This window comes from Mesoplodon bidens, assembly GCF_964165515.1.
Source record: "Mesoplodon bidens genome assembly, chromosome: 4".
NCBI classification, from domain to species: Eukaryota; Metazoa; Chordata; class Mammalia; order Artiodactyla; family Ziphiidae; genus Mesoplodon; species Mesoplodon bidens.
Window position 1 is genome coordinate 145,930,485 of NC_138160.1, and position 24,825 is coordinate 145,955,309.

Here is a 24,825-nt window from a genome sequence, read left to right on the forward strand (position 1 = left end):
GGGCTATAGTCCTCAGTAAAGACCCAACAATACGTAAACTCACACCTCTCCTGTTGTGCATTTTTCTTTAAGACAGGTGTCTGGGGACTTCCCTGGTGGTTCAGTAGTAAAGAATCCGCCTTCAAATGCGGGGGATGCGGGTTTGATCCCTGGTCAGGGAACTAAGAATCCCACATGCCACGGGGCAACTAAGCCCGTGTGCCACAACTACTGAGCTTGGGCGCCTCAACGAGAGAGCCCGCGTGCCACAAACTACAAAGCCCACGCGCTCTGGAGCCCACACGCCACAACTAGAGAGAAACCCGTGCGCCACAAGAGCCCTTGGGCCGCAATGAAAAGATCCCACGTGCCTCAACGAAGATCCCGTGTGCCGCAACTAAGACCTGACACAGCCAAAAAAAAGTAAAGAAAAAAAAAGATTATATCATCTGTAAATAGATAGTTTAAAAAAATGTTTAGGGCTTCCCCCGTGGCGCAGTGGTTGACAGTCTGCCTGCCAATGCAGGGGACGTGGGTTCGTGCCCCGGTCTGGGAAGATCCCACATGCCACGGAGTGGCTGGGCCCGTGATCCATGGCCGCTGAGCCCGCGCGTCCGGAGCCTGTGCTCCGTGGCGGGAGAGGCCACAATGGTGAGATGCCCGTGTACCGCAAAAAAAAAAGAAAAAAAAGAAAGAAAAGACAGGCATGTGACAGTGGCTAGTTTAGACCCACAAGGCTCAGGAGGCCCAGACAGAATAGACAGGTGGACAGGTGGATGGGGGAACTTCTGCCCAGGTTGTTGATCTCTCTAAAAAGAGATAAATTAGGAGTTTGGGATTAACATATACACACTACTATGTATAACATGATAAACAACAAGGACCTACTGTATAGCACAGGGAACTATACTCAGTATCTTGTAATAACCTATACTGGAAAAGAATCTGAAACACACACACACACACACACACACACACACATAACTGAATCACTGTGCTGTACGCCTAAAACTAACACAACATTGTAAATTAACCATATTTCAATTTTTTTAAATGGTTTTTAAAAAAAAGAAACCAACTTCACTAACCGGCAAATTTCGCTTGATCCCATGCACCCACTGGGGCATAACTGCACACACCCAGCGCGGAATTCCTGGCCTCACTCTCCACAGCCTCCTAGCAGGAGCCACACCCACCACAGGGCATCTATAGCCTTCTCCTGAGGGGCCCTCCCACCCATCTGAAGACCCCCAGCCAGCTAGAGATATAAGTGGGCAGTGCAGATGCCCAGTGCAGATATAGGTGGGCTGGGCATCCTGGGAAGGCCCCCAGCCAGCTAGAGCTGGAGCCAGAACCCGGGGCTCCAAGCCCCCAGCCACATGTTCTACCCCCACAAGATCGGGTCCCACCACAGCCATGGCGCTAGCATGTCACGATGAGCTTTGGGGACAAGTGAGAACACACAAGAGCGATGGCATCTCGTAACCCCAGGCCTCTGCCCACGTCCCCAGCCTCAAAGCCCACGATTCACTGTTTGACACGCTCTGATACAATCACACACACTGTATGATTTCACACACCTCAGCCTTTACAGATGCTGTCCTCTGCCTAGAATGCCCATCGAATATTTATTGTCCCATGCTGGGTGCTGAGGACATAAAATGGTGGGGAAAGCTGGCAAGGGCTCAGCCCTCGTGTCTGTCTGGCAAACTCTTATGCATCCTTCAAAACCCTGTTCAGTTGCCACGTCCTCCCGGAGGCACCTCCTGATTGTCCCTACTTCAGATCCGGTTAAAGCACCCTCTGCCAGCTCTGCCTCATTCACTGTGACATTGGAAGGTGGCCAGGCAGTCTTTTTGGTGGGGGGGAGGGTGGAAAAGGAAGGAAGCATGACCAGCCTCAAACCCCAGTCCCCTCAGCTGAAGCAGGCATCGCCCTTTCTGGTCCCCAAGTCAGAAAGGCAAACAGAAATGCACTTTCCAAACCTGCAAGCCTTCCAAGGGGGCTTCAGACTGACACATCCTAACTGCAGAGGTCTTAGCCTTGGACCTCCTACCCTTTCTCTAACCTGTGTCTGTCTGTTTGCCCACCCCCTTTACCCTCTTGATAAAGAAGAGACTCTGAGGTTTGAGAAGTCACCCATGTCCGTGCATTGTGGTCGAGCAGGCCAGTGAGCCTGCATGTGGAACACGTGGGCAGTGTCTGGCACACAGAAGGGGCTCAGGTACGGCTGTAACCAGGCATCCATGGCCAGCAAGGTTCAAACTTCTCTTCCACGCCTGCCCCTGACAGATGCCCTCCTCCCGACGGGCAGGCGGGAAGGGGGGTCAGGGAGGCACTGCTCCCCAACTTTCGTTTTTTCCTCTCTTGGACCCCGGCTCCTCTGCTCAGTCCCTGTGACACTCTGCCTCCTTGGGCCTCAGCCGCCCCATCTGAAAAATGGGTACAGCCAGATCCTCTGCTTTACTGAACCGTTGTGGGGGCTCAGGAAGCTGAGCAGTTTGTAAATGCTCCATGCTGCTGTTGCAATGGATTTGATTCCTGCAATTTACCCACCATTGACCTTGTCATTGACCTTGTCACTCATGTTTCTGTTCCCTCATCTGTAAAATGGGAATAACAATGCTCCCTGCCCCCACACAGAAGGGATTGGGAATAATGCCTGGGGTGGAGTGAGCACTAAGTAAAACACAGTTACTATTAGCAGTAGAGAGGACGGGGCGATGGGGAGCAGTCTGGAAAGGAGGGTGCTGGTCTGCGCAGGTTCTGAGTGGTTCTTCCTGGACACACACCCCACCGCCCCTCCCCCAACGCCCACCCAGGGCCTCTGCAGCCTTTCCTTAAAGAGGTAGCGAATGAATGAGCCTGCGCTGGCTCACCCTGGGCTGCTAAGGGGTCATTTGGAGAATCGCCAACTGGGTGGCCGGTGTAGCCTAACCAGCCTGAGGCTTCATCCTCCTCACCACACCCTGCCCCCTCTCCCCAGCCTGGTCTCCCTGCCCAGCTGCTTCTTGAAGGCACTTTGGTCCCACTCCCAGCCCTGCCCCTGCCACCTGGGAGCCAGACTCTGATAATCCTTCTTAGTGGCTAAAAATATCCCCGGATTGGGGGAGAGAGAGAGAGAGAGAGAGCAGGGCTTTGTGCTGACACGTGGAGGGGGGGGATGAGCACAGGATCCCTGTCGCTCCCCTGAACCCCCAAAGGCCCCAGCACTGCCCAGCACATGTGCACAAAGACTGGTTTTATTTTAAATCTAGCTGGAAATGTAGGACTTGCCCGGGTTGTGAAAAAGGAAATCAATTCATACTCCAGATGTCTGGGTTACCCAGGGAAGAACAGACACACACATACACACTCATGCGGCCCCTGCAGCCTCGCCTGCTGCCCGGGGTCACCTGACTCCTTCGGCTGGAGGCCCAGGCAGGGAACACATGATGGGCTAAGTGGGGGTTATTTGTAGATAACCACAGCCGCCCCTGCACTGGGCCCTGGCTCCTCCACTCTGGCCTCTCTGAGCAGGGTCCCTGCGGGGTGCTAATGACCAGAGATGCAGCCAGTCCAGGAGAAACCACCTTCAAGGACCCTGAGGAGGGCCCCAAGTCCAGGGCTCTGCCTTGCCTCAGCCCCTCATATTTAGACACACTCCTGCCCTCCACACTCTGGCCCTGTTAGTATCCCCCCCTCCCCCACACTAGCTCAATTTACTGTAATGGCTGCTTGGTGGGATTCCAATTCACCAAGCTCATTCCTGCCCCAGGGCCTTTGCATATGCTATGTCCAACCCGCCAAGCTCATTCCTGCTTCAGGGCCTTTGCATGTGCTGTCCTCCCACACAACCTCTGTCTCATCATTCACATCTCAGTTCAGTATTACCTCCTCAGGAAGTCTTCTCAGATCACTACCAAAGAAGCCACCATATTATACCATCTTCTTACCTTATTTTGTTGCTTCAGCCCCCTCACCTCACTTGATCTGTTTTCTTATTCACTTGTTTGTCTGCCTCATCCCAAGACATAAGCCTCATGAAGGCAAGAATGTTGTTTAGTCACTGCTGTACCCTCAGGGCCCAGGACGATGGTTAAGTACCAACTAAATGTTTGCTAAGTGGATGAAAAAGCAGGTAGAACAGACACATGGACAGGTGGGTGGATGGGAGGACTCTGGTTCAGGTGGTCAAACTTTCTAGAAAAAGAAACCACCTGCTTTATTGGGCAAGGTTAGCTTGATCCCCATGGTGTAAGTCCACTGCCTCCTTGTTTCAGAACTGGGAAGCCAGAGGCTCAAAGCAAGAAGCAGCTGCATGCAGCCAACAAGGGAGTGAGTCAGGGCTAGAAGTTCTCCACGGTGGGGAGGGAGTTGCTCTGCCCACCAGTGAGCTCAGGGCTCACAGGCCTGTCTCTGCCTATCAAGGTTTCCCAAGGAACAAAATCTTACACCACCACCACCCCTAAGCTGTCCCAGAGCCTTTTCAGGGCCCCAGAAGCTCACACGATTGAATTTTGCTTTCTTAACATCTATACCACCCCCCAACCCTGCCCCAGGCAGACTAAGGGGTCTGGGTGAGCCAGGCCATGTCCCCCAGAATCTGCAGCCCATTGGCCACCCCTCCTCACCACAGCCTGCACCGCCACCCCTTGGTGATGCAGCCCCCTACCGCCCCCCAATAAAGCAACCAACAGTGGGGCCATGAGGGTTGCTTTGCAGCTGCCTGGGGGCTGACAGTGGGGTCCCCAGTCTCCTGGAATCTGCTCCCTCCCTCCTATAACTCCTGCACTATCCCACACCCAGGTGCTAGGATTCCCAAGAGCATCCCCCAGCAGTCCAGGCCTTTACATAGGTGGTGCCTTTTGCCGGAAGTGCCCACACCCCCTTCACTGGGCCAGTTAAGACCTGGGTCAGATTCAATTCCCTCCTTAAGAGGCCTTTTCTACCCTTCCCACCCTAAGGAAGCAGAGCCCCCTCCCTAGCCCTGCCCCCACCCCACCCTAGGTCTTTCTTCAAAGCTTCTGTTTAGCCCTGGCTGGCCCCAGGGAGCTTAGAGAACTGAGTCTCTCCCACTACCAGACAGGGAGGGTCAGACCAGGAAGAGATCTCTGGGGTCCCCAGCATCACCTAGTGTGGGTGTGTGTTGGGGATTCGGTCAGGGAGGTCTCAAGAAGGACTGAGGGAAGAGAGGGAAGCAGGTCTCTGGAAGTTTGAGGAGGGAAATGAGCAGGCCCAGCCCCAGAGGCAAACCGGGGTGAAGCAGCAGGATCTGATAGGTTACCTGCACGGGGACTGGGAGGGATAAAGCATACAGATGGGAGTGTAAGGGGAGCTTGGGCTATTACAGTTGAAAACAAAAACGAAAACAAAAACAACGCGACTTTATTGAACGACATGCAAAAACCATGTGTGTCTAAAGTGTGTGATTCAATGCATTTGACATATGTATCTACTGGTGGAAATCATCACCTCAGTCAAGATAATGAACATATATATCCATCACTCCCCCATATTTCCTTATGTCCCTCTGGAGGTCCTCCCTCTCTCCCTTCCAGTGAGAACTGGAAGCAACCTGGATGTCCAATGCTGGGGAACAGAAACCTCAGGATTCCATACTATGAATTACATAAGCGTTCAAAAGAAGGAGAAGATACGATACAGATAAATCTGGAGGACACGATGCTCAGTGAAATAAACCAGTCTCAAAAAGACAGATAGGGCTTCCCTGGTGGCGCAGTGGTTGAGAGTCCGCCTGCCAATGCAGGGGACACGGGTTCGTGCCCCGGTCCGGGAAGATCCCACATGCCGCGGAGCGGCTGGGCCCGTGAGCCATGGCCGTTGAGCCTGCACGTCCAGAGCCTGTGCTCCGCAATGGGAGAGGCCACGACAGTGAGAGGCCCACATACCGAAAAAAAAAAAAAAAAAAAAGACAGATACTGTCTGATTCCACTTATAGGGGGTCCCTAGAGGAGTCAAATTTGTAGAGACAGGAAGTAGAATGATGGGTGCCAGAGGCTGGGGGAGGGGGTGGGGAGTTAAGTGTTTAATGGGGACAGAGTTTCTCTTTGGGGAATATGAAAAAGTTGTGGAGATTGGTTACACCACAATGTGACTATACTTAACAATACTGAACTGTGCACTTAAAAATGGTCCAGATGATAAACTTTTTGTTATATGTGTTTTACCACAATTAAAAATTTTTTTCAATTAAGAAAATATCAAATTGGGACGAGGGGAGGAGGAAAAGCTCTATGCTCACGGACTTGGGAGGATCACTGAGTGGAAAAAAATGAAAGCAAAATGCAGACAGATACTAATGAAAAACCACCAAAAGAGTTCTGTCTTTGGTAATAGCGGAGTTAGCTGCATCAGACCGGCCTTCGCAGATAACAATGATAAACTCTGGACTACATACTAAAAAACTACCTGAAAGCTCTGGTGTTGCCATGTCCTATATGCTATCCATTAGCCACATGTGGCCATTTAAATTTGAATTAATTAAAATTAAATACAATTTAAAATTCTGTTCTTCAGTTGTATCAGCAACATTTCTACACTCAATAGTCACATGTGGCTTGTGGCTACCATATTGGGCACATACTGGTGTCGATATGGAACATTTCCATCACTGCAGAAAATTCTACTGGGCAGTACTGCTCTAGAGAGTGACCAAAGATAGGTAGAAGTTGGAGGGGAGTCTATACCTGCAATAAGGGAACAGCACGGGACGAGTTTCCCATTTTTCACTGTTATTTACCAGAAATAGAAACTAGATTGAAAAATGAGAAGACAGAGCCCAAAGAGACCACAACAGTTCAACAATGGAGTAGAACATGCAGGAAAGGAAAAAGCCAAAAAAAAAAAAGAGTCCAAATTCTATCCAAAAATGCTGTGCAAGTCTCTTGCTGACCCTTAAACCATGTGCAAGGCAGACTCCAACCAACCCGGCTAAAGCTAAAAGAAAAGATAACACCTGCCTCTCCCTACAGGAAAACAGACTTTGGAACTTGAGTCCACACAGTTTAATTGCCTATGAAAAAAAAAAAAAAGAATCAATGTTCTTCAGAAGACCACAACAGAATCCAGAGTGCCTACAATTTATCTTTCACAACGTCCAGCATACAATCCAATCCAAAATTACTTGACATGTGAAGAAACAGGAAAACATGACCCACACTCAAGAAAGAAGGAGATTAATGGGGACTGACCTTGAGGTGACCCAGATGTTGGAATGAGCAGATAAGGACTTTGAAGCAGCTATTATAAATATACTCAGGGATGTGAAGAAAAAGTACCTCCTAATGAATGAACAAATAAGAAACCTCAGAGAACAGATGCCCTCCGGCGACCTACACGCAGAGGCGGGGCCAAATCCAAAGCTGAGACCCAGGAGCTGTGAGAACAAAGAAGAGAAAGGGAAACCTCTCCCAGCAGCCTCAGAAGCAGCGGATTAAAGCTCCACAATCAACTTGATGTACCCTGCATCTGTGGAATACATGAATAGATAACAAATCATCCCAAATTGAGGAGCCAGGAGTCAGTGCTGTGCCTCTGAGGTGGGAGAGCCAACTTCAGGACACTGGTCCACAAGAGACCTCCCAGCTCCACATAATATCAAACGGCGAAAATCTTCCAGAGATCTCCATCTCAACACCAGCACCCAGCTTCACTCAACGACCAGCAAGCTACAGTGCTGGACACCCTATGCCAAACAACTAGCAAGACAGGAACACAACACCACCCATTAGCAGAGAGGTGGCCTAAAATCATAAAAAGTCCGCAGACACCCCAAAACACACCACCAGACGTGGACCTGCCCACCAGAAAGACAAGACCCAGCCTCATCCACCAGAACACAGGCACTAGTCCCCTCCACCAGGAAGCCTACACAACCCACTAAACCAACCTTAGCCACTGGGGACAGACACCAAAAACAAAGGGAACTACGAACCTGCAGCCTGCAAAAAGGAGACCACAAACACAGTAACATAAGCAAAATGAGAAGACAGAAAAACACACAGCAGGAGAAGGAGCAAGATAAAAACCCACCAGACCTAACAAATGAAGAGGTAATAGGCAGTCTACCTGAAAAAGAATTCAGAATAATGATAGTAAAGATGATCCAAGATTCTATTTCCAAGATCCAAAATCTTGGAAATAGAATAGACAAAATGCAAGAAACAGTTAACAAGGACCTAGAAGAACTAAAGATGAATCAAGCATCGATTAAAAACACAATAAATGAAATAAAAAATACTCTAGATGGGATCAATAGCAGAATAACTGAGGCAGAAGAACGAATAAGTGAGGTGGAAGATAAAATAGTGGAAATAACTGCTGCAGAGCAAAATAAAGAAAAAAGAATGAAAAGAACAGAGGACAGTCTCAGAGACCTCTGGGACAACATTAAACGCACCAACATTCAAATTATAGGGGTTCCAGAAGAAGAAGAGAAAAAGAAAGGGACTGAGAAAATATTTGAAGAGATTATAGTTGAAAACTTCCCTAATATGGGAAAGGAAATAGTTAATCAAGTCCAGGAGGCACAGAGAGTCCCATACAGAATAAATCCAAGGAGAAATACGCCAAGACACATATTCATCAAACTGTCAAAAATTAAACACAAAGAAATCATATTAAAAGCAGCAAGGCAAAAACAACAAATAACACACAAGGGAATCCCCACCAGGATAACAGCTGATCTCTCAGCAGAAACTCTACAAGCCAGAAGGGAGTGGCAGGACATAATTAAAGTGATGAAGGAGAAAAACCTGCAACCAAGATTACTCTACCCAGCAAGGATCTCATTCAGATTTGATGGAGAAATTAAAACGTTTACAGACAAGCAAAAGCTGAGAGAGTTCAGCACCACCAAACCAGCTTTACAACAAATGCTAAAGGAACGTCTCTAGGCAAGAAACACAACAGAAGGAAAAGACCTATAATAACTAACCCAAAACAATTAAGAAAATGGGAATAGGAACATACATATCGATAATTACCTTAAATGTAAATGGACTAAATGCTCCCACCAAAAGACACAGATTGGCTGAATGGATACAAAAACAAGACCCATATATATGCTGTCTACAAGAGACCCACTTCAGACCTAGAGACACATACAGACTGAAAGTAAGGGGATGGAAAAAGATATTCCATGCAAATGGAAACCAAAAGAAAGCTGGAGTAGCAATTCTCATATCAGACAAAATAGACTTTAAAATAAAGACTACTAGAAGAGACAAAGAAGGACACTACATAATGATCAAGGGATCGATCCAAGAAGAAGATATAACAATTGTAAATATTTATGCACCAAACATAGGAGCACCTCAATACATAAGGCAAATACTAACAGCCATAAAAGGAGAAATCGACAGTAACACAATCATAGTAGGGGACTTTAACACCCCATTTTCACCAATGGACAGATCATCCAAAATGAAAATAAATAAGGAAACACAAGCTTTAAATGATACATTAAACAAGATGGACTTAATTGATATTTATAGGACATTCCATCCAAAAACAACAGAATACACATTTTTCTCAAGTGCTCATGGAACATTCTCCAGGATAGATCATATCTTGGGTCACAAATCAAGCCTTGGTAAATTTAAGAAAATTGAAATTGTATCAGGTATCTTTTCCGACCACAATGTTATGAGACTAGATATCAATTACAGGAAAAGAGCTGTAAAAAATACAAACACATGGAGGCTAAACAATACACTACTTAATAACGAAGTGATCACTGAAGAAATCAAAGAGGAAATTTAAAAATACCTAGAAACAAATGACAATGGAGACACGACGACCCAAAACCTATGGGATGCAGCAAAAGCAGTTCTAAGAGGGAAGTTTATAGCAATACAATCCCACCTTAAGAAACAGGAAACATCTCGAATAAACAACCTAACCCTGCACCTAAAGCAATTAGAGAAAGAAGAACAAAAACATCCCAAAGTTAGCAGAAGGAAAGAAATCATAAAAATCAGATCAGAAATAAATGAAAAAGAAATGAAGGAAATGACAGCAAAGATCAATAAAACTAAAAGCTGGTTCTTTGAGAAGATAAACAAAATTGATAAACCATTAGCCAGACTCATCAAGAAAAAAAGGGAGAAGACTCAAATCAGTAGAATTAGAAATGAAAAAGGAGAAGTAACAACTGACACTGCAGAAATACAAAAGATCATGAGAGATTACTACAAGCAACTCTATGTCAATAAAATGGACAACCTGGAAGAAATGGACAAATTCTTAGAAATACACAACCTGCCAAGACTGAATCAGGAAGAAATAGAAAATATGAACAGACCAATCACAAGCACTGAAATTGAAACTGTGATAAAAAATCTTCCCACAAACAAAAGCCCAGGACCAGATGGCTTCACAGGCGAATTCTATCAAGCATTTAGAGAAGAGCTAACACCTATCCTTCTCAAACTCTTCCAAAATATAGCAGAAGGAGGAACACTCCCAAACTCATTCTACGAGGCCACCATCACCTTGATATCAAAACCAGACAAGGATGTCACAAAGAAAGAAAACTACAGGCCAATATCACTGATGAACATAGATGCAAAAATCCTCAACAAAATACTAGCAAACAGAATCCAACAGCACATTAAAAGCATCATACACCATGATCAAGTGGGGTTTATTCCAGGAATGCAAGGATTCTTCAATATACGCAAATCAATCAACGTGATACACCATATTAACAAATTGAAGGCGAAAAACCATATGATCATCTCAATAGATGGAGAGAAAGCTTTCGACAAAATTCAACACCCATTTATGATAAAAACCCTGCAGAAAGTAGGCATAGAGGGAACTTTCCTCAACATAATAAAGGCCATATATGACAAATCCACAGCCAGCATCGTCCTCAATGGTGAAAAACTGAAACCATTTCCATTGTTCCAGATCAGGAACAAGACAAGGTTGCCCACTCTCACCACTCTTATTCAACATAGTTTTGGAAGTTTTAGCCACAGCAATCAGAGAAGAAAAGGAAATAAAAGGAATCCAAATCGGAAAAGAAGAAGTAAAGCTGTCACTGTTTGCAGATGACATGATACTATACATAGAGAATCCTAAAGATGCTACCAGAAAACTACTAGAGCTAATCAATGAATTTGGTAAAGTTGCAGGATACAAAATTAATGCACAGAAATCTCTGGCATTCCTATATACTAATGATGAAAAATCTGAAAGTGAAATCAAGGAAACACTCCCATTTACCATTGCAACAAAAAGAATAATATATCTAGGAATAAACCTACCTAAGGAGACAAAAGACCTGTATGCAGAAAATTATAAGACACTGATGAAAGAAATTAAAGATGATACAAATAGATGGAGAGACATACCATGTTCTTGGATTGGAAGAATCAACATTGTGAAAATGACTCTACTACCCAAAGCAATCTACAGATTCAATGCAATCCCTATCAAACTACCACTGGCATTTTTCACAGAACTAGAACAAAAAATTTCACAATTTGTATGGAAACACAAAAGACCCCGAATAGCCAAAGCAATCTTGAGAATGAAAAATGGAGCTGGAGGAATCAGGCTCCCTGACTTCAGACTATACTACAAAGCTACAGTAATCAAGACAGTATGGTACTGGCACAAAAACAGAAAGATAGATCAATGGAACAGGATAGAAAGCCCAGAGATAAACCCACGGACATATGGTCACCTTACCTTTGATAAAGGAGGCAGGAATGCACAGTGGAGAAAGGACAGTCTCTTCAATACGTGGTGCTGGGAAAACTGGACAGGGACATGTAAAAGTATGAGATTAGATCACTCCCTAACACCATACACAAAAATAGGCTCAAAATGGATTAAAGGCCTAAATGTAAGGCCAGACACTATCAAACTCTTAGAGGAAAACATAGGCAGAACACTCTATGACATAAATCACAGCAAGATCCTTTTTGACCCACCTCCTAGAGAAATGGAAATAAAGACAAAAATAAACACATGGGACCTAATGAAACTTAAAAGCTTTTGCACAGCAAAGGAAACCATAAACAAGACCAAAAGACAACCCTCAGAATGGGAGAAAATATTTGCCAATGAAGCAACTGACAAAGGATTAATCTCCAAAATTTATAAGCAGCTCATGCAGCTCAATAACAAAAAAACAAACAACCCAATCCAAAAATGGGCAGAAGACCTAAATAGACATTTCTCCACAGAAGATATACAGACTGCCAACAAACACATGAAAGGATGCTCAACATCTTTACTCATTAGAGAAATGCAAATCAAAACTACAATGAGATATCATCTCACACCAGTCAGAATGGCCATCATCAAAAAATCTAGAAACAATAAATGCTGGAGAGGGTGTGGAAAAAAGGGAACACTCTTGCACTGCTGGTGGGAATGTGAATTGGTACAGCCACTATGGAGAACGGTGTGGAGGTTCCTTAAAAAACTACAAATAGAACTACCATATGACCCAGCAATCCCACTACTGGGCATATACCCTGAGAAAACCATAATTCAAAAAGAGACGTGTACCAAAATGTTCATAGCAGCCCTATTTACAATAGCCCGGAGATGGAAACAACCTAAGTGTCCATCATCGGATGAATGGGTAAAGAAGATGTGGCACATATATACAATGGAATATTACTCAGCCATAAAAAGAAACGAAATTGAGCTATTTGTAATGAGGTGGATGGACCTAGAGCCTGTCATACAGAGTGAAGTAAGTCAGAAAGAGAAAGACAAATACTGTATGCTGACACATATATATGGAATTTAAGAAAAAAAATGTCATGAAGAACATAGGGGTAAGACAGGAATAAAGACACAGACCTACTAGAGAATGGACTTGAGGATATGGGGAGGGGGAAGGGTAAGCTGTGACAAAGTGAAAGAACGGCATGGACATATATACACTACCGAACGTAAAATAGATAGCTAGCGGGAGGCAGCCGCATAGCACAGGGAGATCAGCTCGGTGCTTTGTGACCGCCTGGAGGGGTGGGATAGGGAGGGTGGGAGGGAGACGCAAAAGGGAGGGGATGTGGGAACATATGTATATGTATAACTGATTAAATTTGTTATAAAGCAAAAAAAAAAGAAACCTCAGCAGGGAAGCAGAAATTATAAAAATGCACCAAATAGGGATTCTAAAACTGAAAAATACAGTATTTGAAGTAAAAAATTCACTGTGGACTCAGCCATGAAAAAGAATGAAATTTTGCCATTTACAACAACATGGATGGACTTGGAGGGTATTATGCTTAGTGAAGTAAGTCAGACAAAGACAAATGCTGTATGATATCACTTATATGTGAAATCTAAAAAACAAAATAAGCTAGTGAATATAACACCAAAGAAACAAACTCACAGATACAGAGAACAAACTAGTGGTTACCAGTGGGAAGAGGGAAGGGGAGAGGGGCAAGACAGGGGTAGGGGATTAATAGGTACAAACTACTATATATAAAATAAATAAGCTACAAGGATGTATTGTACAACACAGGGAACATAGCCAATATTTTATAATAAGAAGAAATGGAGGGCCTCCCTGGTGGCGCGGTGGTTGAGAGTCCGCCTGCCGATGCAGGGGATACAGGTTCGTGCCCCGGTCCAGGAGGATCCCATATGCCGCGGAGCAGCTGGGCCCGTGAGCCATGGCCGCTGAGCCTGCGCGTCCGGAGCCTGTGCTCCGCAATGGGAGAGGCCACAGCAGTGAGAGGCCCGCGTACCGCAAAAAAAAAAAAAGAATAAATGGAGTATAACCTTTAAAAATTGTGAATCACTACGTTGTACACCTTAAATATACAATATTGTACATCAACTATACCTTAAAAAATAAATAAATAAAATGCAATACACATGGTGCAAGGGAAAAAAAAGAAGAAAGCGTTATTTATCCAGAGAAAAAGCAAAAAAAAATTTTTCCCACTGTGGGGTTGATAGCTGATTGGGGATTGTAGAAGACAGAGCTAACTAGTTTGGAGAGAGATAATAGAAAATAACGATCAGAAGAAGAGAGAAGAAAAAAATAAAGATTAAATAAAAATGTGTATCTGGAAATGGACAGTGGTGGCTGCACAAGGTTGTGAACGTACTTAATGCTACTGAGTCATGCAGTTAAAAATGGTAAATGTTTAGGCTATGTGTATTTTATCACAATTTAAAAAAATGCACAGAGTCTCAGTGACCTTGGGACAATATCAAAAGATCCAACATGTAATTGGTGTGCTCTGAGGATATGGTCCACACTCAGTAGAGTTATTCTATCAGGAGGGTGAGGGAGGGCAGTGCTGGTGAGCTTGTTTTGTGATGCTCTGATTTTTACAAGAAGTATGTTTCAGGGTGACGAATTTTTTTAAAAATTGTAAAATACACGTAACATAAAAATTTACCATCCTAACCTTTTTTAAGTGTACAGTTCCGTGGCATTAGGTATAGTCATTGTTGGGCAACCAACCCCACCATCCATCTCCAGAACGCTCTTCATCTGGCAAAACTGAAACTCTGACCCCATTAAACACTAACCCCGCTTCCCCCTCTCCCAGCCCCTAGCTCCCATCATCCTACTTTCTGTCTCTACAGACTTGACTCCTCTAGGGACCTCCTATGAGTGGAATCAAACAGTATTTCCCTTCTGTGTCTGGTTTACCTCACCGAGCATCATATCCTCATGGCTCATCCATGGTGTAGCAGGTGTCAGAATCTCCTTCCTTTTTAAGGCTGAATAACATTCCAGTGTGTGGATATATTAAGGGCGACTTTTTTTTTTTTTTTTGCGTTGGGTCTTTGTTGCTGCGCTCGGGCTTTCTCTAGTTGTGGCAAGCAGGGCCTACTCTTCGTTGCGGTGCGTGGGCTTCTCATTGCGGTGGCTTCTCTTGTTGCGGAGTATGGGCTCTAGGCGCGCGGGCTTCAGTGGTTGTGGCACACGGGCTCAGTGGTTGTGGCTCGCGGGCTCTCGAACGTAGGCTCAGTAGTTGTGCCGCACGGGCTTAGTTGCTCCGCGGCATGTGTGATCTTCCCGGACCAGGGCTCGAACCCGTGTCCCCTGCATTGGCAGGAGGATTCTTAACCACTGTGCCACCAGGGAAGCCCAAGGGTGACTTTTTAAATAGAAAACTATATTTGTACAAGAAAAAAGAAAAGGTTTCCAATGAAGGGGTGGTTGATGAGAGGAAACAGGGGCTCAGAGGGGGCACTTCTGGCTGGCAAGCAGCCCCCCATTCCCGGCTCACCATTTATGAAACTAATTCCCAGTCAAGGTCAGCCCCCAAGATGCTGCTGCTACCCACCTTCCAGGATGGAGGGAACTGTGGGCTGCAGGCTATACTCTGATGGCATCCCACCTCTGCCCAAACTGGTCTAACACCTGCCCTACTTCTCCCACCAGCTGGCTGCTGGGCCCCTCTGCTGCCCCTAGATGACAGCATTCATGGAGGTGGTTTCAGGTAGAATGAAGTAGGAGCAAAAGCCAAACTGCTTCCTGGGACAGCAGGCCTTGTTCACACCCATAGCAGCGATTGCTCAACACACCGGTGTTGGTACCAGCCCAGGTATTGCCAAAGACGCTAGCTCCAGGAAGGCCCCATGCCAACTGCCCCAAGCGCCCACCTCCCTGCACTCCAAGGGAGATGCAGTTACTGCCCCCATGGCACGGATGAACTGACTTATCATCCCAGGGTCACACAGTTGGTAAATGGCCAGGCTGCACATGAACTTAGCTCAATACCACCTAGCGTTCTAGATGGACACAGGCTCAAGGAACCTAAGTCCAGCAGCGGCAGCCTACGCATTCTTGGAAAACAGGACCTGCTGCCTTTATGACTGTGCTTCTCCCCATCTCTGCTTCACTACTTTGGACTTTGCCTGGGTCACCGGTGACCGCCCCCTGGCCCAGGCCAATCCCAGTGGTCAATTCTCTGTCCATGGATTCCTGACCTCCTAGTAGTATATCTGCCCCCCTGTCTGTCTCTCCTAACAACCGTGGCATCCTGCCTAACCTAATTCAAGCTGTTTTTCTTCTCCTTTGGCCCTAAATGATGCCAGTCCTGCATCCTCGCGTACCAGCTTTTCTCCCTGGGAAATCTCACCCACCCGGAAGCCACAATCAGTGTGCCTGTGCTTTGGTTTTCCAGATTCCTGCAGTTGCCAGGTTTCTCCCCCATGCCAAACCGGCTAACCCAACACTGCCTAGCTACGCTTCGCCCAGATATATCACACTCAAGTTATCCTCCACCCTGAGCATGCTTCTTGGCTAAGATTCCACCATGCACCCAGTCTTTGGGGACAGGAATCTGGAGTCATCCCAATCCCACCTCACCACCCCCATCACCCTGGATACTCAGCTACTCACCAGGTCCCACAATTGCATCCATCTCCCCCATAACAATCAAGCGAGTCCCTTCTCTGCTCAATTCCCACTGACGAGGCCCCGTCTCTCATCTCAATCACTGTGGCCACCTCTGCCCTGGTCTCTCTGCCTCCGGGTTTTGCCCAGGCTGCCTCCCTCCATCCACATCTCCTTCTCCGAAAGAGAAAGCCAGCGTTAGAGAGGGCGTGGAGAAAAGGGAACCCTCCTACACTGTTGGTGGGAATGTGAATTGGTGCAGCCACTATGGAGAACAGGTAGGGAGGTTCCTCAAAAAACTAAAAATAGAGTTGCCATATGATCCAGCAATCCCACTCCTGGGCATATATCTGGACAAAACTATAATTCAAAAAGATGGGCTTCCCTGGTGGCGCAGTGGTTGGGAGTCCACCTGCTGATGCAGGAGATGCGGGTTCATGCCCTGGGTTCTTCCCAGGTCCGGGAAGATCCCATATGCCGCAGAGCAGCTGGGCCCGTGAGCGGTGGCTGCTGAGCCTGCGCATCCGGAGCCTGTGCTCCGCGGCGGGAGAGGCCACAACGGTCAGGGGCCCGCATACTGCAAAAAAAAAAAAAAAAAAAAGATACATGCACCCCTATGTTCATAGCAGCACTATTCACAAGAGCCAAGACATGGAAGCAACCTAAGTGTCCATCGACAGATGAATGGATAAAGAAGATGCCTTGCGTATATACAATGGAATATTACTCAGCCATAAAAAAGAATGAAACATTGCCATTTGCAGCAACATGGATGGCCCTTAGGTTATCACACTAAGTGAAGTAAGTCAAAGACAAATATTTTATATCACTTATGTGTGGAATCTAAAAAAAATGATACAGATGAACTTATTTACAAAACAGAAACAGACACACACATAGAAAACAAATTTAGTTACCAAAGGGGGAAGAGGTGGGGGGAGGTATAAATTAGGAGTTTGAACTTAGCAGATACAAACTACTATATATAAACAACAAAGACCTACTGTATAACACAGGAAACTATATTCAATATCTTGCAATAAACTATAATGGAAAAAAAAAAAAGAGAAAGAGAAAGCCAGCTTCTCAGCATCATGTGCAGACAGTGGCCATAAAGCAAACACGAGGAAAATAAGATGACATTCGGTCCTGGCTGGTACTGAACTCTGGAGAGCCTACCAGCCCAGGTCTGAGCCCTCCTTGTTCAAGGGAAAGTTGACAAGTGCCTGTCACCTGAGCCTTAAAGACACAGGGGCAGTAATGGGAGCCTTGGGCCTCGATGTCCCCAAAAGGGGGTGATTCTCCTGTGAACAACCCCGGCACGTGGGCTGTACTTGGGATTTCAGATTAGCAAAGTTCTGCCCCAAGAAGTCCCTAGTGGCTGGCGTCTGGGAGGTGATGGGGGCTGGGAAGCATGGCTGGGTAGGGGTGTCTTCAGGGGGTGGGGCTAGAGCATGTTGGGGTGGGCAGCCTGATCTGGGAACTACTGGCTTGGGCAGGAATTTGGGGACACACAGCCCAGGGGTGGGACAGGACCAGAAGATCTTCTTTTTGGGCAAATTCTGCATGGGGGACTCGGAGAAGGCATCATTTGAGAAGGAAGAGGGGTGAAGATGGATGGGGAGAGGGCGTGGGCTCAAGAGTCGGGAGCCCCAGTACCCCCTGACTTGACATGCAGCTGAACAAGGGCCTGCAGACCTGTCAGGGTTCCAGAGGACAGAGGCTAACTGTGAACTTCAGAGTAAGCCAGGCTGGGAGGATCTGCTCCTGGGGGGTGGCCTCAGGCTAGCAGCGCCTTCACTGAAGGAGTTATCACCCCAGTGCCTGCCTGCCCACCTAGGTAGGGCAGGGAGCCAAGCAGGGCATGTGTGAGATGGCTCATCAGGGGTGGCGCAGGGAAGGGTCCCCAGGGGGAGTCTGTCCGTGGGCCCTTTAAGAACCAGGGGTGTAAAAAAAAAAAAAAGAACCGGGGGTTTGTGTAACTGGGGACTAAGCACTTCCTCTTTCCCATCCATCCCTCTCTCAGCAACCCCACAGAGGCTCACTCTACAAGCCTGTCCCTCCTCCACCCTGGAGAGGGGGCCCGCATTGGGGGGCACCCTTCCCTCTGCGCCTGGCACTCATCACCAAGGTCTTTGTGATCTGGCCCTGCCCACGCCCCCTCTACCCTGCTGACCTCCTGCAGCTACCAGACTCCCCGGTTCTCAGCCTAGTGTCCATGGCCTGATTCCCAGGGTCTGTTCATATCTCAGAAACATCGCTGTAATGCAGTACCCAGATGCCTAATTTTTTTTTTTTTTTGGCCATGCTGCTCGGCTTGCAGGATTGAAGTTCCCCGACCAGGGATCGAACCCAGGCCCTCAGGAGTGAAAGTGTGGAGTCCCAACCACCGGACCGGCAGGGAACTCCCAATGCAATAGCTTTTGTCTAGGCTATTTCCTCCACCTGGATCACTATTCACCTTCCCCTAACCTTTCAAGTAAGCAGCTTGCCTGTCACTGCTTCCAGGAAGTCTTCCAGGACTGCCAGGCTGGGTCGGAGAGCCTGTGGTCCCTCTGTTTGGCCCAGGTTATTCTGCATTGTAACTGCCCAGGGATGTGTCTGTCTCCCCAGTGGAGAGAGGGATCTGGAGGGGAGGCAATCAACAAATTCCACTTCCTGTGGGTGTCCACCACCAGCTCCAACTCAGGCCTCAAGCTCAAAAATTACCTCCTCAGAGGAGCCAAGTTAAATCAGCATGGGCAAGGCAATGGAGAATGTCTAGGCAAAATACAAACAAATGCTGGTAACATTTACAAAGGGGAGTGATCAGAGAATATTTCAGTAATCAGAGAGAGACAGCTAGCCTCTGTTTCTCTGTAAAGAACTACTCTGAATGAAAGCCATGGCTGCAGTGATGGTTTCTAAATATTCTGTGACCAGTCTCTAGGTAATATATGAGCAAGGCTTGTATGCAAATGCCTCATGCCCTTTTTATTTTTTAAATAAATTTATTTATTTTATTTATTTGTTTTTGGCTGCATTGGGTCTTCGTTGCTGCGCGCAGGCTTTCTCTAGCTGCAGCGAACGAGTGCTGCTCTTTGTTGTGGTGCGCGGGCTTCTCATTGCGGTGGCTTCTCTTGTTGCGGAGCACAGGCTCTAGGCGTGTGGGCTTCAGTAGTCGTGGCTCACAGGCTCTGTAGTTGTGGCTCGTGGGCTCTAGAGTGCAGGCTCAGTAGCTGTGGCGCATGGGCTTAGTTGCTCCGCGGCATGTGGGATCTTCCCGGACCAGGGCTCGAACCCATGTCCCCTGCACTGGTCACCACTGTGCCACCAGGGAAGCCGTCTCGTGTCCTTTTTAGACTTCCCAAGGTCCGAAGGCATGACTTTTCAGCGAATTCCAAAATTTCAGTTGGTTCATCTCAGAGTCCTGGCTGAATGCTGTCATAGGTTGAAACAGGCAAGCACCTGCAGCCTATTTGGCTAGCAGAAGTCACCACAAGCATCTGCCTAATTTTATCAACTCAAGCACCGAGACTTTCATGCTGTACCCCTGGAAAAGATCCTGAAAATCCTTAACCCTCAGAGTCAACTTCACCGAAGCTAGGACCCACAACTCAGGTTTGCTCCCTGGGCTCTTCATACAGGCTCTGAGGTCAAATAAAGGCATCCTATTCCATAAACTGCAACATGTGTCTGGAGTCACATGAATTTGGTTGTGTAAAAAAGGTGACCGTTTCAGAATTCACAGTCACTACTTTGCCAGTGAGAAGAACAAAGTTAGAGGAAGCAGACATCTCAGGACAGCCTGACACCTCCTCCAAGAACTGCCTTAAAATCTGCGGCCCAGGGACTTGCCTGGTGGTGCAGTGGTTAAGAATCTGCCTGCCCATGCAGTGGACATGGGTTCGAGCCCTGGTCCAGGAAGATCCCACATGCCGCGGAGCAACTAAGCTCGCGAGCCACAACTACTGAGCCCATGTGCCACAGCTACTGAAGCCCGTGTGCTTAGAGCCCGTGCTCCACAACAAGAGAAGCCACCGCAAGGAGAAGCCCACGCACGGCAACAAAGAGTAGGCCCCACTCGCCGCAACTAGAGAAAGCCTGCGCGCAGCAACGAAGACCCAAGTAACCAAAAATAAATAATTTATTAAAAAAAAAAAAGAGATGAGGGAGGAGGCCGTGGGGATAGAGCATTCTAACAAGCGGGAACAGCCTGTGCAAAGGCCCTGAGGCAGGACCAAGCCTAGTTGATTCAAGGCATAGAAGACGAGGCCCCTGGGGCTGGAACTGAGCGGGGAGTGAAGAGAGGTGAGGGGAGGGAGGTGACAACCTTATATTTAGACCTGCCCTAGCCAACAGCTCAGACGGAGAAATGACACCCAGAGGCTGACATTTCCAGAGCTTGTCCTGCTTGCTCTCCCCTCCTGTCACTGCCCTTGTCCGCTGCCATCTCCCGATAGGTTAGCCTTGATCCAGCTGTGGCCCCATCACTCCTGCCAGGATCACGGTCAAAGCTGAGCCAAGAGGACTTCCCTGGCGGTCCAGTGGTTAAGACTCCGCGCTCCCAAAGCAGGGGGCACGGGTTTGATCCCTGGTTGGGGAACTAAGATCCCGCATGCCGTGGGCAGCGCAGCCTAAGAAGAAAAAAAGTGCTGAGCCAGGGCCAAAGGGAGGTGCCCTTAGGTGCACCCATCCCCAATTTGGAGGGGGTTGGGGAATGGTCCTGGCCACAGTGTCTGGGCTCAACAGAACCACTGATCTAGGTGCCGACACCCAAGTGTCCGAATCCCCTCTGTGAAGCCTTTGAAACTGGAGGGGTTTGGTGCGTACCTGGATGAGTTGGGGGGTGGGGGTGGGAAGGTTGAGCAGGCTCAGGTGACCAGGTCCTTGTCCACAGGGGTGGGGGGTGGGATGGGGAGGAATGCTGAGTCTTTTCTCCTACACCTGGAAAGGGAGTGACAGCAGGCTGGTGGAGGGGCCATCCTCAAAACACACCTGCTCTGGTTTTTGCTGCTCATCTTTGAGGCCCAGCCAGGCCCCTGCCTACCATCTCCGGTCACCTCCCTGAGAACATCCTGCCCCAACACCCAGCTCTGGGCTCAGCACCTCCTCCACCTCCCTGGCCCCCTTCTCTGTCTCCATCAGCACCCTCTCCCTGGCTACTTCCTTCCATTCCCTCCAGCCCCCCCAGGGAGCCTCCCAGGTCAGCTGAGCCCCCCACCACGTGCAGGGGGAAGGGGAGAAGCTTTGCCCACCAGGAAAGGGCTGGCCTTCTCTTCCTTCCTCCTGCCAGCCTCCTCCGCCTTCAGGGTGCACTGACCACTCCACACAGGCGACAACACTCCAAAGCAACACCCCTGCAAACCGCGCAGCAGTGGGGCCCAACAACCTTGCACCCCTCAAGCAAAGGCCCGACCAGGGTCTGCAATTGTTGGATTGAGGGGCCCTGAGGACCCTCAGTCTCTTCATCTGCCCCTCTCCCCACTCTCCCCCGGCTCACTCTGCTCCAGCCACAGTGGCCTCTCGGCTATACCTACAACATGCCAGGCCGGGTCGTGCCTCAGGACATTTGCACATGCTAGTCCCTCTGCCTGAAATGCTCTTCCTCCAGATGTCCAGCTGGCTGGCTCCTTCTCATCCTTCAGGTTTCTTCCCTCTCCCGGCTGCCCCCCTCCCAGAACGTCGGCTCCATCCATGAGGTGGGGGGGGTGGGCAGCAGGGAAGCTTCATTTTGTTCACTGCTAGTCCCCAGTGCCTCCCAGCATAGGTGCTTCAGAAGTACGTGCTGAGTGAATCAATGACAGGGTTGGGGGGAGCTGGGGTCGAGCACAGGGTAGTGGGGGGGATCTTCAGGGGCTCGCTGGCAGGGGCCTGACCCCTCCTTGGATACAGTCATGGGGCCCTGAAGCAAAATATGGTTTGGGGAGCCTAGGAGGAAGCGGGGAGAGAGATGAGATACTGCTGGTTCAGTGTGGAGAACTGGTGTGACAGGATCATGTTAACAAAGGTACAAAGGCCAGACTGACGGAGAAAGGCCTCCTCTATGTCAATCTGGTCAGAGCCAGGCTGGGTCTGAGGGGCCGATTCAAGGATAGCAAAAAGAAGCCCAGTCTGAATGGCTTGGGCATTGGGGAAGGAACGGCAACCAAATAAGGGAGTAAGACCCCTGCCATGGGGAGAAATCATTCAAGCAGGGGATTCGGAGACATGGCTGAGACTGACCTCATCTTCCACTTTGAAGCCCTTGCTCCCTTGGCTTCTGGTTTGCCACCCACTCCTGGTTATTTCCTTCCACCCTCTCTCCAATCCATCCCACCAGGGTGGGGATGTCTCCCAAGCTCTAGGCTCCCCCCACACACCTGGTCTCCACCTGGGTGTCTAGTGGCATCACAATTTCCAGATGCTGGGAAATAGACTGCTGACTTGCACCTGAACCTGCTGCCCCATCAGTGGCTACTCCATCCCCACCCCATCCTCAACTTCAAGTCTATCCAGGATCCACCCACTTCTCTCATCCACACCTCCACCTGGTCCAGCCTCATCAGGGTCTGGACCAGTGCAGCCACTCCCATGCTGATTTCCTGGCTCCTGCCTGCAGCCCCTCCTATGTACGCTGTGGTGCTTCCCCTCCACATCTTTGTTCACTGGTCTCTCTGCCCGTGAACTCTTAAAAATCCTTAGTAACCTGGCAGATGGTCACCTCCTACAAGAAAGCTTCCCCCACCCTTCCAGAGGCTGAATCAGGTCACTTCTCTGGGCTCCCCCTGCTTCCACCCGGGCATCCCCTCTGCTTTCCCAGGTGCTTATTACCAGCCGGACACCTCTCAGGTGATGACTGCTGTTATTCCCATGTTATAGGTAAAGAAATTGAACCAGGAGGTGAAGTCACTAGCCTGAGAGCACTACATTCAAACTAACAGGACAAGGTCAGAGGCCGCTTCCAGACAGCCGGAAAGGGAAAGCCTGTGGTACCCAGATAAGAGAGGAGTGTGCCCCCTGGTGCCTGCCTTCCTGTGGGCATCCCAGGGGTGGTGGGAGGAGTGAGCCCTAGCCAGCTCCCCACGGCCGACTACACTCATCGCAGCGGCTCCTGTGCCCAGTGACCACTTCACACCAGGCGCTGGGCCAACTGAACACTTTACACGCCTAACTCATTCAGTCTGCAGACTGTGGGTTCTGGAGGTGGACGCCCTTATACCTTCCTCCCATTTCTCAGAGCAGGAAATAGAGGCTCACCGGGCCCAGAACTCCCACCGGTGCTGCAGCCCTCCTCCATCCCCCGAGGCGTAAGGCTGCCCCTGGGATTGGCCAAGCCCTTTCCTACTTCATAGCCGAGACTTCCATTGATCAGAACAACACTCCCAGATACAGGTACTATTGACCCATTTTATCGATGGGCAAACTGAAGTCCAGAAAACTTTCTCTGGGGCCCCAAGGCCAATTCAACGACCAAGGCTCCCAGCTGGGAGTAGGTGAGCTGGGAGGGCAGGCAAGGAAGGTCCCAACTGCCTCCTCCCTGCAGCCTGGCTGGGCCTACAGGGACCCAGCTGCGCTGAATGAGGCTCCGGGCACTCCCACCACTGTCAAGTTTATTCACAGCAGCTCCTTCTGGAAGGGGGCTGAGTTGAGGCTAGGGACTTGGGGTGCGGTGGGGGGACTTCAAAGACAAACCTACCCTCCAGAATTTCTTTTTCAGGTGGCCCCAAACAACAGATCCAGGTTGCCCCCTTGCACTCAGTCACCTTGGACTTAGGCCTGGGTTCAGAGTCAGGTCCTCAGGCACCTTCCCCCTCAGGTGGTATCTCACAGGTTTTGGAAATCGGACTCAGTCACAACAGCTTCACAACCTCAGATCTGTTTCTCCCTCAGTTTTCCTATCCTTCCACACTCCCAGCTGACGGTGCCAGAAATCTCTTCCGTGCACTTTCCTTCCTGCCCCACTTCTGAGCAGGCAGGGAATGCAGGCAATGTTCTTCTGACAAAAAGAACCCAAATTCACCCACTTTCCATCCCCCCCTTCCTGTCGGGTCCAAACCAGCGGCCTCCTCCAGGGTCTCCTCCGGTCTCTTTTGGCCACAGCAGCTGCTGGCTCTTCTTAAGACACAAGTGGACCCGGTCACTCACTTTGTTCTAAGCCTACGTGGTCACCACAGGCTTGAGAACGGAATCCACATCCGCCTCGTTATCTTCGTGGCCCGGGGGCCAACCTCTTCTCACCTCGGATCCCCAGCTCACTGCACTTCAGCCACGCTGGCCTCTTCCGCTCAGCAAACACACCAGTCTGGGCCCTGCCTCAGAATCTTTTGCTGTTTTCTGGGCCTAAAAACTCCTCTCTGGCTGGTCCCCTCAGGCCCGGATGACACCTTCTCCGAGAATGCCTCCCCGACCCTAACCCATCTCCCAGATGTGTTGTCTTCCCCGCACTTAGCATGGCTGGAATGATCTGTGTCTGTTTCCGCGGGTCCCAGCCGTCCACGCGGCCGGGCTGCGGGCTCCGAGGCCAGGGCCCCGGCTGCATC

General features: G+C 48.8%; 1 protein-coding gene across 2 annotated transcripts in view; it reads right to left on the reverse strand.

Moving 5' to 3' along the window:
- CERS4 (ceramide synthase 4) overlaps window positions 1-24,825 on the reverse strand; it is a 40,643-nt gene that overhangs the window by 15,175 nt on the left and 643 nt on the right. The window lies entirely within an intron of this gene.